Genomic DNA, 13,946 nt, shown 5'->3' on the forward strand with positions numbered 1-13,946 from the left:
AAAAATTTGCAGAGTTTTTATCCAAAAGCATTCTACAATTACAACTAATGGACTCTGAAAAACTAGTTCCTGCTAAGATTAATGGATGTGATATTTTTGCAAATCTCAGACTATTAAATTAGTTTCCTTCCCGTCCCCATGAGATCTATTTAATTATCTTCATTGTTCTTCTAATAAATATATAATTATGTTCTCATTAGTCTTTCTGTGTTCTAAATGTGTCTATATAATGTAAACAATTCACATTGTTGTCCTTGATGAAACATTTGTGAAGTGGACATATGTGTGAGTCATTATTATTTGAGCTAGTACTTCTATGCCTGGCTTTCCAGCAACGGGTGGTCTATGATCATAATATAATTGAGTCTTTTGCTTTGTCTAATTTGCTAGAAAGCTTCTTAGTTACATGTAGAACTTGTCATATTATGAGGAGGTGCTGATAGATTTCTGCATGCTGGCGGCATGGGTAAAATGAAATAAAAACTAAAACGAAATTTGGAAATGGTTCAACCCAAATGCATATGAGCAAAATTTCACTATAATTACTTATTGAGAATGTGAAAACTGAGAATCACTGTCACCCATTGTTTTGGGAGTACTAATACTGAACGGCAATAAGTGAGTTTGTGCAAACTAGGATAAAAGCCAAATCAACGAATTTATGAAAACTAATGCCAAACCTAAGTTTTCTAGTATAAATCTATACATTCAAGCATCAATCGTAAAGTTTTTGGCGATTGATTTGACACTCCCGACACAAATTTCTCTATTAGCTATGATTATTGGTGTAAGTGCCTATAAAAGATTGAGGATATTATAGTAATTCTTAGCTGGATATTAAAGTAGTATTTTTTCTTTCTATCACTTCCTCTAGTATAGGTCAATCGAGAATTGCAATCTAAATAACATAGATCCAATGTATCCAGAGAATTGCAATCTAAATAACATAGATCCAATGCATCCAATCGAGAATTGCAATCTAAATAACATAAATCTAATGTATCCTTGAGAGAAATTTTTAGCTTCACTAAATGCTAAGTAATAGTATTTCTCAAGTAAATTTAAATATCAAACTTGGTGCAAATCTAGCTCTCACATCTCTCCCAAACACTCCTTTAGCTTAGTTCAAGTATAAATTTTTATAAATCTTTGAGTTGCATTGTGCATGAGTTTTGTTTATAATTTTCACAATTTGAAGACCATCCAAAGGATCTCATAACAATCTATATTAATTTATAATCTTTTACATTAGACATTTGTGATGCTCACAATCAATATAGTTCCCTATCTTTGATCTTAGAACTAGAGCTACGTTGTTTTTATTATTTTCATAACATAAAGATCGTCCAAACAATCTCCATTTTTTTGGGTCATCTCTCATAAATTATATAAGAAATGGGTATAGAACCTCAAAAAGAGATTAATAATTCACAATTACCAATTATAAAGTAGAAATATATTCATCCCTAGATTATTGACGATAGCTTTGATAGCACTCTCTACCTCCTTTGAGCTAGTAAATAAGAGCTTGTGGTTGGAGTTTTGTTAAGCTTTGGTTCATGCATGAACTCAGCGTCTGTTTGGCAGCGGGAATATGAGTGGAATAGGCATATGTAAATTCTTAAGAATAGGCATATGTAAATTCTTAAAATTTCAAATTACCTGTTCGGGTGCACCAAATTGGAATTGTGAATAGGAATAACTACTCCAATTTTGGCCCAAAAATGAGCATTTGCAATTCCACCAAAATAGGTGGAATTGGAATACGTATTCCTACTTAGTTTTATTTATTTTAGAAAACATAAAATTTTGGGTCTGTGAATTCCCCATCAAATTTTGACTGAACCAAACAAGAATAGGAATATGTATTCTTATTTTCTATTCTAGAATGCTTATTCCTATTCCCATATTCTTATTCCCGCAGCCAAATGAACCCATAGTCTATCAGAGATTTTTACGAAGAAATCTCAAAGTGTCATTGTTTGAAGTCATTTGTATACTATAGAAGCCTATGAAAATGTTATGAAAAGATTGAAACTGTGAAGTATGAAAAGGGAATCATCTAAAGATCTAGTTTTCCCCAATTTTTATGCCCCATTCTGTTAAGTTTGTAGCTTCAGTCAGATTGATTTGATCATGAGATACATGGTTAATGGTAAATCATCATCATCATCATCATCATCATATATATATATATATATATATATATATATATATATATATATATAGTGTGTGTGTGTGTGTGTATCTTATTAATATATTATTATTATTATCTAAATGATGATTAACCATAGAGACATGTCTCCTCTCATATTTATAAGTATTCAAATCTGCATTTGGAGCACACCGATAACAATGGCATTATTATTACATATGCAAAAAAAGATCTTTAAAACTCAACATGATATTAGAGCCTATTTGTAAATGTAAGGAAGCAACTTGTTTTACATGAAGACATTGACTAGTAGATATAACACCTACAATAGTGGTATTTGGGAAAAGTCATTTCCAACGTTAAAGAAGCTATAGTGATTTAGATTACGACTGGAGAATAAGCATATCCTATGTACACTCTCCTTATAAATGAACATAATTATATCTTACGATTCTCACAATTCACACATATAGTATTGATCATGGGATGCGCTTACATTATTTATACTTGTGACACTTGATTATGACTAAGACACAAAAAAAGGGAAGAGATGGAGTTTCGATTGAAAAATAAATCCATGGATGAACTTAGTGTTGATTGGTGGTTGGACAAACTTGGTTTGATTGAGTGTAAAAGACAATTTTTTGAGTGAAGGAAGCAAATGAAAATCACTCTTAGAAAGAAATCGATTTATCAAGTAGTTGAATATCTATGTCAAAGAAGATTTCCATGTGTATTAAATGACAAGAATGAACGACAAGGAAGTATAATGGGCATTGAGTAAATATGGTGGACTAGAGAAAAATAGTTCCATTGACCATAGTTTTTTTTTTTTGCTTTGCAACTTTTTCATATTCCCTATTTTTTCTCGCTCTCTCGGTGTTTGAATTTTGATGGGCTGAAGTGGCTCCCCAGAGACAGGCCAAATTCATAGGGATTTTCCCGAATCTGCAACTTGTTATGACTTTGAATGGGAGTACCCAGGGAGTAGTGGATCCCAAGCGGCCTTTAGGTGGGGACCCTGTGGAGTCTATTGTGTTGCCTGCAGATTATCAAGAGAGAGCCATAAAGCCTCTTGTGACCCAAGAATGGAAGGACGTGGTCCTAGGAGAGAAATCGACCCAAGTCCCCTTGGAAGCCCCCAAGGTGATAGTGGTGAGGAGGGGCTGGAGATTGTTGGTTGGGACAACTTGGTTGATAATGTGTTGGCCAACCTAAAGTTGTGCCTTTCGGCCATCAGTTGAGATGGTTAGGAAGTGAGTAAGCCAGAAGTGGGTGAAAGGAAGTGTCATTGTTTTGGCAATGTCTAGGGGGCTCTTTTTCTTCAACTTTATAGTAGCAAAAGATATGATGATGATTTTGGCTAGGTCATGGTACTATGGTAAGCACAGCTTGATAGTGGCTAAATGACACACTACTTTGGACCTGGCGAAAGAGTTGAATAGGCTGGCACCTATCTAGGTCAGACTCCCAGGTCTCCCCCTAGAGTTTTGGGATGAAAGGATCCTTAAGTCGATTGGGAACTCATTTGGACACTTTGTTGTAGATGTGGTAACCCTTCAGAAGTCTCGGCTAGTTTTCACGAGGTTTAGTGTGAATGTAGCGATTGGTGCTACACTACTTGAATCCATCGTGTTGAGCTCTAAGTGGGGAAAGAAGGTTCAATCTATTGTTTATGAAAATGTGGGACTTTTCTGCTAGAATTGTTCAATGTTTGGGTATCTATTTGTTGACTATAAAAGGAATAATAAGTCCTCCGGGAAGGGAGAAGAGAACATGATAGAAAAAGACATAGAGGACTCTATGAAGGAGGGGAGGAAAAAGTTGTTGGGAAGGTGATTAAGGAAGCAGTTACTTTGGAGGTTCCAGTTAAGGGAAACGAGGAGGTGAACATGTTGCCTTTTGATGAGGATAATCTAAGGGCGATGGAGCTAGTCGTGCCCTTAGAGAAGATCCTGAGGGAGGAGGAAAAGGTTGTTGGGAAGGTGATTAAGGAAGCAATTACTTTGGAGGTTCCATTTAAGGGAAACGAGGAGGTGAACATGTTGCCTTTTGATGAGGATAATCTAAGGGCGATGGAGCCAGTCATGCTCTTAGAGAAGATCTTGGAGTTAGGAGATTCTTCAAGAGTGGTGGAAGAAGGTGAGACTCTAGACATTGATGAGGGTGATCCTTTCCCCTTTCTACAAGGAATTCGAGATCTCCTAAAAACTCCCATGAGGAATATGGTGATTGAGGAGCTATGTAGTGGATTGGAGGTAAAATGTAAAGAAATTTTGGAAGTTAAGGGGAATGATTTGGAGGATAAAGAGGTGGTTAGTGTGCTTAGCTGGAGTGATGACTACCCCCTAGATACCAAGTTATTGGAAAAATCCACTACCTCTACTTCCCTTCTAGGGGAAGAGGAGGGAAAATGACAAACTCTGAGAAGACAGGCCAGAGTTTCAAAGAAGGAAGGAGATGAAGTTGGATGCGGGGAAGGCAGGTAAGCAAAATAGAAGGACAAAGCAAATGGCAAGGGAGGTAGCTAGTGGAAGGCAACCTACCTTGGAGTCTATGGCCAAGGGTAGAAAATAATTATTCTATCATGGAATATGAGGGGGTTGAACAACCCCCAGAAGTAGTTTGCACTCAAGCAACAACTGTTTAAAACAAGGATAGATATCCTTTTGATTCAAGAAGTTAAAACGATCATGGTTAACTTGGATAGTATTGTGGGTAATATTTGGCTAAGGGCTAAATATTGTTATAGTGAAGTGGGGGGAGCGTCTGGAGGTGTGGCCACCTTTTGGAACCCTAGTGTTGTTAAAGGGAATTTCATCCATAGCTCTAAATACTATCTCATCACAAAGCACAAGAAAAATGAGGAGACCTAGAATGTAATTAATATGTATGCCCCAAATTCGAGGCAAGAAAGATGTCAGCTCTAGGAGGAGTTATCTAGTTTCTTGTCCCAGTCCAAGAACTCTTTCTGCATGGGACATTTTAATTCCTCATTATACCCCTCTGAGAAGGCTGGAGGAGCGATGGATTTTATTGAAAGTATGAAGGATTTGGCTAAGTTCATAAACATAAATGACTTGATGGATTTGGAGATGAAAGGTGTCAAGTTTACTTGGTCGAATAATAGGAAGGGGGTTGACCTCATTCAAGTCAAATTGGATAGACTCCTTATCTTGGCGGGCTAGAATGGGCTGACTTCTTCCACTCTCATGGGACTACCCAGGATGGTTTCGAATCATACCCCCATCATTTTTAATTGGAAAGAGGAGACTTGGGGGGGGCCAAGAGCTTTAAGATATGAAATTATGTGGCAGTCTCATCTAGACTTTAGAACTTGTGTGGAGGAGTGGTGGAGTATAACTATTGAGGGAATTACAATGTTTAGGCTCTTAGCTAAATTGGACAATGTGAGAAGGAATGTTCAACCTTGGCAAAAGAGATACTTTGGCGATATTTTTAAGACCATGAAGGAGGTGGAAGAGAAACTGGAGGAACTCCAAAAGGCGATGGGGGAGGGTTGGGCTTCTGAAGACATGATCCTTGAAGAGGAAAATAGTAGGAAGGTGTGGAAGGATATAATGAACAGAGAGGAAATATTCTAGAAACAAAGATCAAGAATACTATGGTTGAAGATGGGAGATAGAAATATGATGTTCTTTCACATATCAACCTCTAACCATAAAAGGAGGAACATTATTGATTCAATCGTGAATGATCATAATATAACATTAACAAAAATGGAGGAGATAGGTAGTTGGGCTAGTAGTTACTTCAAAAATTCTTATAAGGAGGACCATAGGGCCTTCAATAAGGAGGATAGACAATGGTTGATTGACTCCATGCCTAATGTGATCTTGGCAGAGGAGAATGAGGAGCTTACACAACTGGTCACTAAGGAGGAAATGCACAAAGTTGTCTTCTCCATGAAAGCCTACAAGTCACTAGGCTTAGATGGTTTCCCCCTAGCCTTCTTCCAACACTTTTTGGATGTTATAAAGGTTGGTTTAGTTAGAGTTGCCCCTGAATTCTTTAGGACTGGGAAGTTACTAAAGAGGATTGATAAAACTTACATAGTTCTGGTCCCAAAAATTAAGGACCCAAGGGCTCTTTCTGAATTTAGACCTATCAGCTTGTGTAACACTATCTAGAAGATATTCTCTAAGATAATGGTGAACTGCCTAAAGTCGCTCCTCCACAAATTCATAGGGAAAACTCAGAATGGATTTGTCTCAGACCGACACTTGATGCTGCTATCACTACTCATGAGGTGTTACACTCGATGGACAAGAGTGGTAATCTAGGTATGGCTTTAAAGTTAGGCATTTCCAAAGCTTATGATAGAATTTGTTGGACTTTCCTATATGAAGTCATGGAGAGAATTGGTTTTAGTCATGGAGTTATTAATATCATTAGATCAATGGTTGAGATTGTCAACTACTCGGTAATGGTGAATGGTATGCCCTAGGGAAATTTCAATGGGGAAAGGGGCCTAAGACGGGGCGGCCCTATTTCTCCTTATCTGTTTATCATGGTTTCTGAAGTTCTAGGAAGAGCATTCATGAGAAAGGTGGATGGATGAGAGATCAAAAGAATTAAACTTGCTAACTCCCTCCTGACGGAGGTCATACAATAGTTTTTGGATGATACCTCCCTTAGTGGGGACTCTTTGGTGTCGGAAGCTAGAGCCTAGAAACATGTTCTGGAGATCTATCTTGTTAATACAGGCCAGAGGACAAACTTGGATAAAAGAAAGGTGTTCTTCTTCAACACTGAGTCAAATATCTAGAGAAGGGTGCTAAATATTCTTGGTTGCAATACTACCTCCCTTCCAGATACATATTTGGGGCTCCCATTGACTATTAAAGAGGTCAGTAATCACTTTTCGAATATCATTCTAGAAAAAGATGCAAAAGAAGTTCATTGGGTGGAAAGGAAAAACTTTAGTAGTCTAGGCAAGCTCCAACTATTGACTTCTTCACTTTAGGGTATCCTAGTTTACTTCTTCTCCCTGTTCAAAGTCTCTTAAGCAATGACTAAGAAACTGAAGAATATCCAAAGAAACTTCCTTCAGGCTGAGTTTGGTGAGTTGGGATACTATGTGTAGACCAAAAAATAAAGGTGGTTTAGGTATAAGAAAGATTATTGACTTAAATGATGCTCTCCTTACTAATATTGGTTGGAAATTGTTGAAGGATGAAGCCAATTGGTGTAAGATACTCAAAGCTAAGTACTTGGGAAACTTGAATTATATTCACTGTATCTAGAGAAAATGACCTTCCTGTGGGGTCTAGGATATGGGTTAACATTTTAAAAAATTGAAGTCTACTAAGGAGTGAGGTGGTTGGTGGGTGAGGGTAGCTTAGTTAATTTCTAGGAGAATACTTGATTAATAGGTAAACCTTTGGTAAGAATGAAGTTTGGTATCCTTAGAGAGCATCTCTAGCTACAGGCAGGAAGTAAGGTGATCCATTTTCATTGGGCCGGGTACGAGGTGGAAGAAGTTACAATTGCACCAAGGTTATGTTGATGGAGGTAGTCTTGTGGAGGAACTAGAGGAGCTCTTCAAAGGTTATAGAATTTTGGGGGTGGCTAGGGATGACACATTTGGAAGGGAACCTTGTTCAAGGATTTTTCTGTAGGTTCTTCTTATAGGATGATTTTTGAGAAATATTTGGAGCCTAATTGTTGGAGGAAAATCTAGTTCAGTCATCTAATTTGGAAGTACCTATGCATGGGAAGATTCTAACCATAGATAACCTAAGGAAAAGGGGATTCCAATTACCAAACAGATGCTATCTATGTAAAGGTGAGGAAGAAAGTATTCCCCATCTGTTCTTGGAATGTAGCTTCATCATTAACATCTAGGGCAGGTTGTTTTAGAAGCTGGAGATGGTTTGGGTTTTCCATAAGGGGGTGGATTAATTCTATGTGAATTGGCAATGCTCGTTCCTCTACCCACTCCTTATCCAAATGTGGAAGGTGATCCTCCCCATGTCTGTTGAGGCATTTGGAAGGAGAGAAACAATAAGGTCTTCATAAATGAAGAAAGAAGTGAGGAGGTTAAGTTGATCTTCAAGCTAATTGTGGAGAACATGTAGAATTGCAAGTGGTGAAAATCGTTTGTTCCTTCCACTATGACGAAACAAAGGATTGCTAGATGGCGAAATCTTGAACAAGGTTTCATGGAGGTTGATAATTCCAAACAACTTGCAAGAGTAAGGATGAGATGGTGCCCCCCTAAGGAGAGTTGGGTTAAACTTAACTTTGATGGAGCGATGAGAAGGGAGGGTTCAATAGGAGGGGACATGGTTAGAGATTGTAATGGTAGAATTTTGTTGGCCTATGCTGGTAATCTAGGGAAATTCTTGAATAATGTGGTAGAGGCTATGGCCCTCTTTTAGGGCTTCAAAGTGGTTATAGGTGTGGGATGGGAGAATGTGGAGATTGAAGGAGACTTGAAGATTGTTATTGAAATAGTGAAAGGCAACATGAAAGATTGTTGGGCAATCAAAAGGGTGATAGAAGAAATTTGGCATTTATTAACTATCCTGAAAAGGTATGATTTGCAACATATTTATTGGGAGGGCAACACAATGGGTGACACGATGATGACGTTGGGTTTGAGAGTGCATGGATTACGTTGCTGGAGAGAAATTGGAGTGTTACCAAATTTGGTAGGACTTTTAGTGAATAAAGATAATATCCCATGATTGGGTCTACTTGGAAACATTTTATGGCTTTAAGTGACAACTCAGTGTTGAGTTGACTAATGGGGCCATTTCACTATGGACAGATGGCAAGGAAGGAAGGAAAGGGTACTTTCAATAATAAATTTGCATGGTTCATAGGGGAAACCAAATCAAAGTACAATTTGAGTGTTCTTTATAATTTTCTTTATCATTACTTTGCACTAGATGTCGAGTGATAATTCAAATTTAAAATGGCTTTGACATCTTGGAAATGATGAAAAAGAGTGGTATTGGGATAAAGGTAGTTGGCATGTGATAACAAATCAAAGAAGTGACACAAGTCTTCATGACAATAAAGGCCTTTATAAGTACTTAATGCAACTTATTTTTTTGCATAAATGTGACTATTTTTAAAATTTTCCTTTGGTCAAGAGATTTGAAAGGGGCGAGAATTGTGGTGAAGATTGCTATAATGGAGGAGATTTGTTGCGTATTGAGCCTTCGGTGACAGAGGACAGTGCCTATAAACCCCTAACCTGGTATATGCTTAAGGAAGGTGGATTGGTTCCATTCATGGAGGCATTGAATGGGTTTGATGAGAGTTGTTCCCAACAATTTGTGAATTACTGGGATGAACAAAAGGTGATAGTTAATGGTATTATGTTTCAAGTGTCTAAGGAAATTATTTCTTTGCAATGAAAAGGAGAAAATGGCAGAAGGTGACTAGGGTTGTGGACGAAGCTAGCCTAAATCACTTTTCCTAGGAGGGCGAAGAACCCATTCACCATTGTGGAGGGTTTCTATGTGAAAATCTCCCAAAGCCATGGAATGAAGTTTGTTTGGTGTTGATGAAATATTTGACTCTAGAAGGGAGGTATGGTGTTTGCTACTGCTACCATTTTCCCCTCTTAAATCATTTCTACCATTGTGATTATATTTCTATTCCTTTCTTCCTGTCATATGAATTAGTTGATAATGTTTCTAATGTTAAGGAAAAGATGAAAAAAAAGGGTTAATTATACTATTTTTCACTAGGGGTTGATGTTTTATCGTTACCAATTCCATCTGGCTTTGTTACCCCCTAGAATTGTAGAGGTAGATATCCTGGCTTTGCATAAGCCCCGCTCCACCACATCCTCCTAAGAATTACTAGCCCTAGAGCCCCTACCCCTCAACCTTCACATAGTGGGTCCCTTTAGGAGAGGAAGATTTCCCCCTTAGTAATAAAGAAAAGCTAGAGAAAGGGAAGGAGAAGGAGCTAGAGGACTCGGATGATGAAGTTATAGGTGGGAGGCGAAGGTCTGGTAGAATTACAAAATAGAATGCAAAAAGGAGGATGAGGTGCAATGCCTCATAGGAGGAGGGTTCAGATTTTAAAGAGATAGCTCATCCCAAATAGAGAGTGAAACAAAAGAAACTGAACTATGGTTTGGGGAATTAGGAGGAGAAGGAGATGGAAAGTTTGGACTCTTCTATGTTTGGCTTGGGTGAGGTTAAAGGTGGCAAAGAGATGACCCATGTCTCTGCATTTATTTCCATGGGTAAAGTGGACCTTATGCGACACCAGTTCCCTAAAACTGTGGAAAGAGCCCCTTCCCCTACAACGGTGTCTTCTTTGGCTAGGGTGATACCTAAAGAAAGGATTATTGCCAACCCCCCCAATTTTGCAGGATAATAGCATGGACATGGTAGAGGCTAATACGGGTGGTAAGTTGGAGGTTTCCGAGGAGACCCATAATTGGAGGTTAAAGATCTGAGAGAGAGGATGCAAGCTTTGGATGAAAAGGTCAAACTTTTGTCTAAGTTCACCATTAAGGTGACACACATGACGACCACTACATTGCACCTACTGAAGGATAACTAGGAGGAGGACTTGACCCACAAGGACTCTAGAATGTTGTTTGACTTCCTAGTAGAAGACTGGGCCAACATCCTCCTTAAAGGGAAGGATGAGAAAAAACCCAATTAGGGCTTGCTACTCTATGTTTTCATGTTTAATGGTTTGTTGGTTTTTGGACTTAGTCATTTTGAAGGCTATTATGCCGCTATTTAAAAACTCTTTCACTTATGGTATTGTTCCATGAAATCTTAGTAAGATGCATGTAAACTCTATTATTATGCTCCTTTGTATGTTTTGATAAGTAGTTGCAGGGGGTAATTTTGTTTTGTTGGTAATCTATTGGTTGTTAACCAATTTGTCTTTTGTATGGGCCAACCCCTTTGTTTTGGTTGTTTTCTTATTCAAAAACATTGGAAAGGTATATATTATAGAGAAAACTATATTACTCCAAAAATACAACATCAACAAAGAGAATGGTTATTATCAATTAATTCCAGAAGAAAACAAATAGTCCAAAGTTCTTAGTGGTGGTAGACCTTATGAATTTGTAGATCCATTAATATCAGCGTGCGTATTCATTAGCCATCACTTAGAGGCAAGCACCACCAAACAATAAAGAAAAAAGCAGACAGTTACATTTCCAGCATCGCACAAAGGAGAGAATCTAGCAGTTAAAGAATAGAAGGAAATCTTTTGAAATCAATAGAAATTAGTTTTAAATTCCTAAGAGCTTGAATGGAAATATACAATTTATGAAATTTAATAAGCTAAGTTGTGAAAAAGTTAGCAAATCCAAGACCATGGTGACATCAAAAATCGATAAGGACTGCAAATTGCATATGTTCTTGATTGAGTTCAATCAAAACTTCTTGATGATCAGATTTAATGGAATCCTATGGTGGACATTATAAGCTCAACTAGTTCATGTGTTTAAGGCTCGCACTCATATATGAAAAAGATGATACTATGAACAAATCGAAATATTGAATATCTCTATTGTTTTAGCAACAATTTCTAACGCTATAAGGAACTACTGATTACTCTCACAATGTGAAACAAGCATGGGGCATGGATAATTTATAGCTTGAACCATCCCACACGTGTGGTTGGCATCTGGAATTAATAAAATCTTTGTGGACAGAGCATGGAATTCTGGCTAACTTTCTTGTCTGATGCACATCTAGCATTATTTGGTGACGTTTGAACTAGTCATATGCTCTGTTGGTTCAAGAAATTGATTCAATCATTGCTTCATGTACCTATACACTAGAGGCATCAAATGGAGTGATATTGAAGAGTTTCTTCTTGTGTAATGATAGCCTTTTGATTTGACACGACAATCTTTCAATGAAGTGCCCATCTTTTTTTATAGCGGTTGAGTTTAATCTTGTATGACATTCAAAGAGTATGGGATGTGTGGTCTTGCCCGTTTGGTTGCTAGAATAGGAATAGAAATTTGGAATACATTTTCTATTTTTTGTTTGGTTCGTCAATTGGAATAGGGAATAGGAATACATATTCCCATTTTGCCTCTAAAATGAGCTTATACCCATTCAAAAAAATAGTTGTTCTTGGAATAGCCATTCCTATTCGCAATATTGGATTCCTATTCTCTATTCCTATGCTTGCAACTTTATGGGCCCTATAAGTGATGTGGGAGAGTCTAATGATTTAAGGAATATTGGAGTTACAAGATGCAGGCATACGATGATTTGGTATCTGATGGCAATGAGATTACGTTGTCATATTTAGAGAATATTTTATAATGAAATGTTACAGGTTGAGAATATTATTAATTGTCTCTTAAGAGTTGGTAATTGTGAGGAATGGGAGTAATATTTTTTTATACTTTTGCTAAACATTATAAGGATCTATATTGGTATTTCTTATTAACCTAAAGCTTGGGAGCTTTATTTTTAATTGGTGAAGTCAACAAGGGTACTTATATTCATTCATAACGATAATTTTGAAGGAATCTGTGTTTTTTGTAAGGATTTGTTGAACGAGCGATATTTTCTAAAGAAGTGAATCAATTTGGTGAAGCATGAGAAATTGAGAGTTTGTTGCGACCTTGAAAAAAATCACCGCAACAACAAATTGTCACATCATGAATGAAATTGATGTTAGATTAGCTCACAGGAATGTAACCACATGGAATTGGTGTTAGTCAAATTTTGATGAGCCTTGATCAAGCTAAGAGTTAAAGTTAACAATAGCAAATTGCCCAGGTTTTGTATAAAAATGGTGACACTAGGACTGCACTTTATGTTGAAAATTCAAAACACATTGACTCACTCTTTGTCTACCCCCATCTCAAATGCAATTGGAGGAACAAGTATCAGGTGAAGTTATTCCATTGAAATTACACTCCACACATAAGCCTTTGATGTGACCATGAAGGATTAGAAATGGGGTTCTTTATCAAATATAATGAAGAAGATATTATCAACTACAAGCTTGTAAATATGAGATTTTGGTCATCATTTTATACACTTGAAATCATTGAAGTTGATATTGATCCTAGTGTACATAGAGGAACTTGATTAAAAAGATGTAAGAGATGAAGCATCAAGGATTAAAAAAAATAGTCAAGACAATAGGGATCTCCCAATGAAAGGGAGTAGACTAAGAAGGGATTTATATTCTAAAATCAAATGATAAGAAATACATCTTCCATGATTGGGACCATGCATGCTTCCATGTTAGAAGAAGAAACTAGAGGATCAGCTTCAGTTAACTTCCAAGGATTTTAATCATATGAATTCAGAGGAAGTGGACCATATTGAGATGGTCTCTCTTGTGAATAGTTTTCTTTCGAAGTTGAGGATATAAGAGTGGGAATTTTACATTGTGGGGGGAGGGGGGATAATAGTCTATGTTCCATTTCCACTTGAACCATCTTTAGAAAGAAGATGTTCCCTTCTCAAATGTCTATAGACCCTTATGTGTAGATAAGTATTACTATCTTTTACATTTATCTACTCATTATAGTCTCTCTCCTATTTGTAATCCTACTATAAGAGTTAGTTGCCTTGATCTTTTCCTTTATGTCTGAAGATGTTTTTGCAGGAAAATAAGGTTGGTAGTTTACACTTGCTACCAAATATTGTGCAAACTCAATCTTCTGATAGTAGCTCCAAAGAAGTTGTGATCTAGAATTCATTAGTCATCTAGTGATTAGGTTGGATAAAGCAACAAAGGAGCTCAAGATATTGATACTCAAAGGGAGTCTAAAAATACGTGTGTGTGACTTTGATGG

The sequence above is a fragment of the Cupressus sempervirens genome, chromosome 9 (assembly GCF_028749045.1).
Source record: "Cupressus sempervirens isolate cs-2001-9-10 chromosome 9, ASM2874904v1, whole genome shotgun sequence".
Lineage (NCBI taxonomy): Eukaryota > Viridiplantae > Streptophyta > Pinopsida > Cupressales > Cupressaceae > Cupressus > Cupressus sempervirens.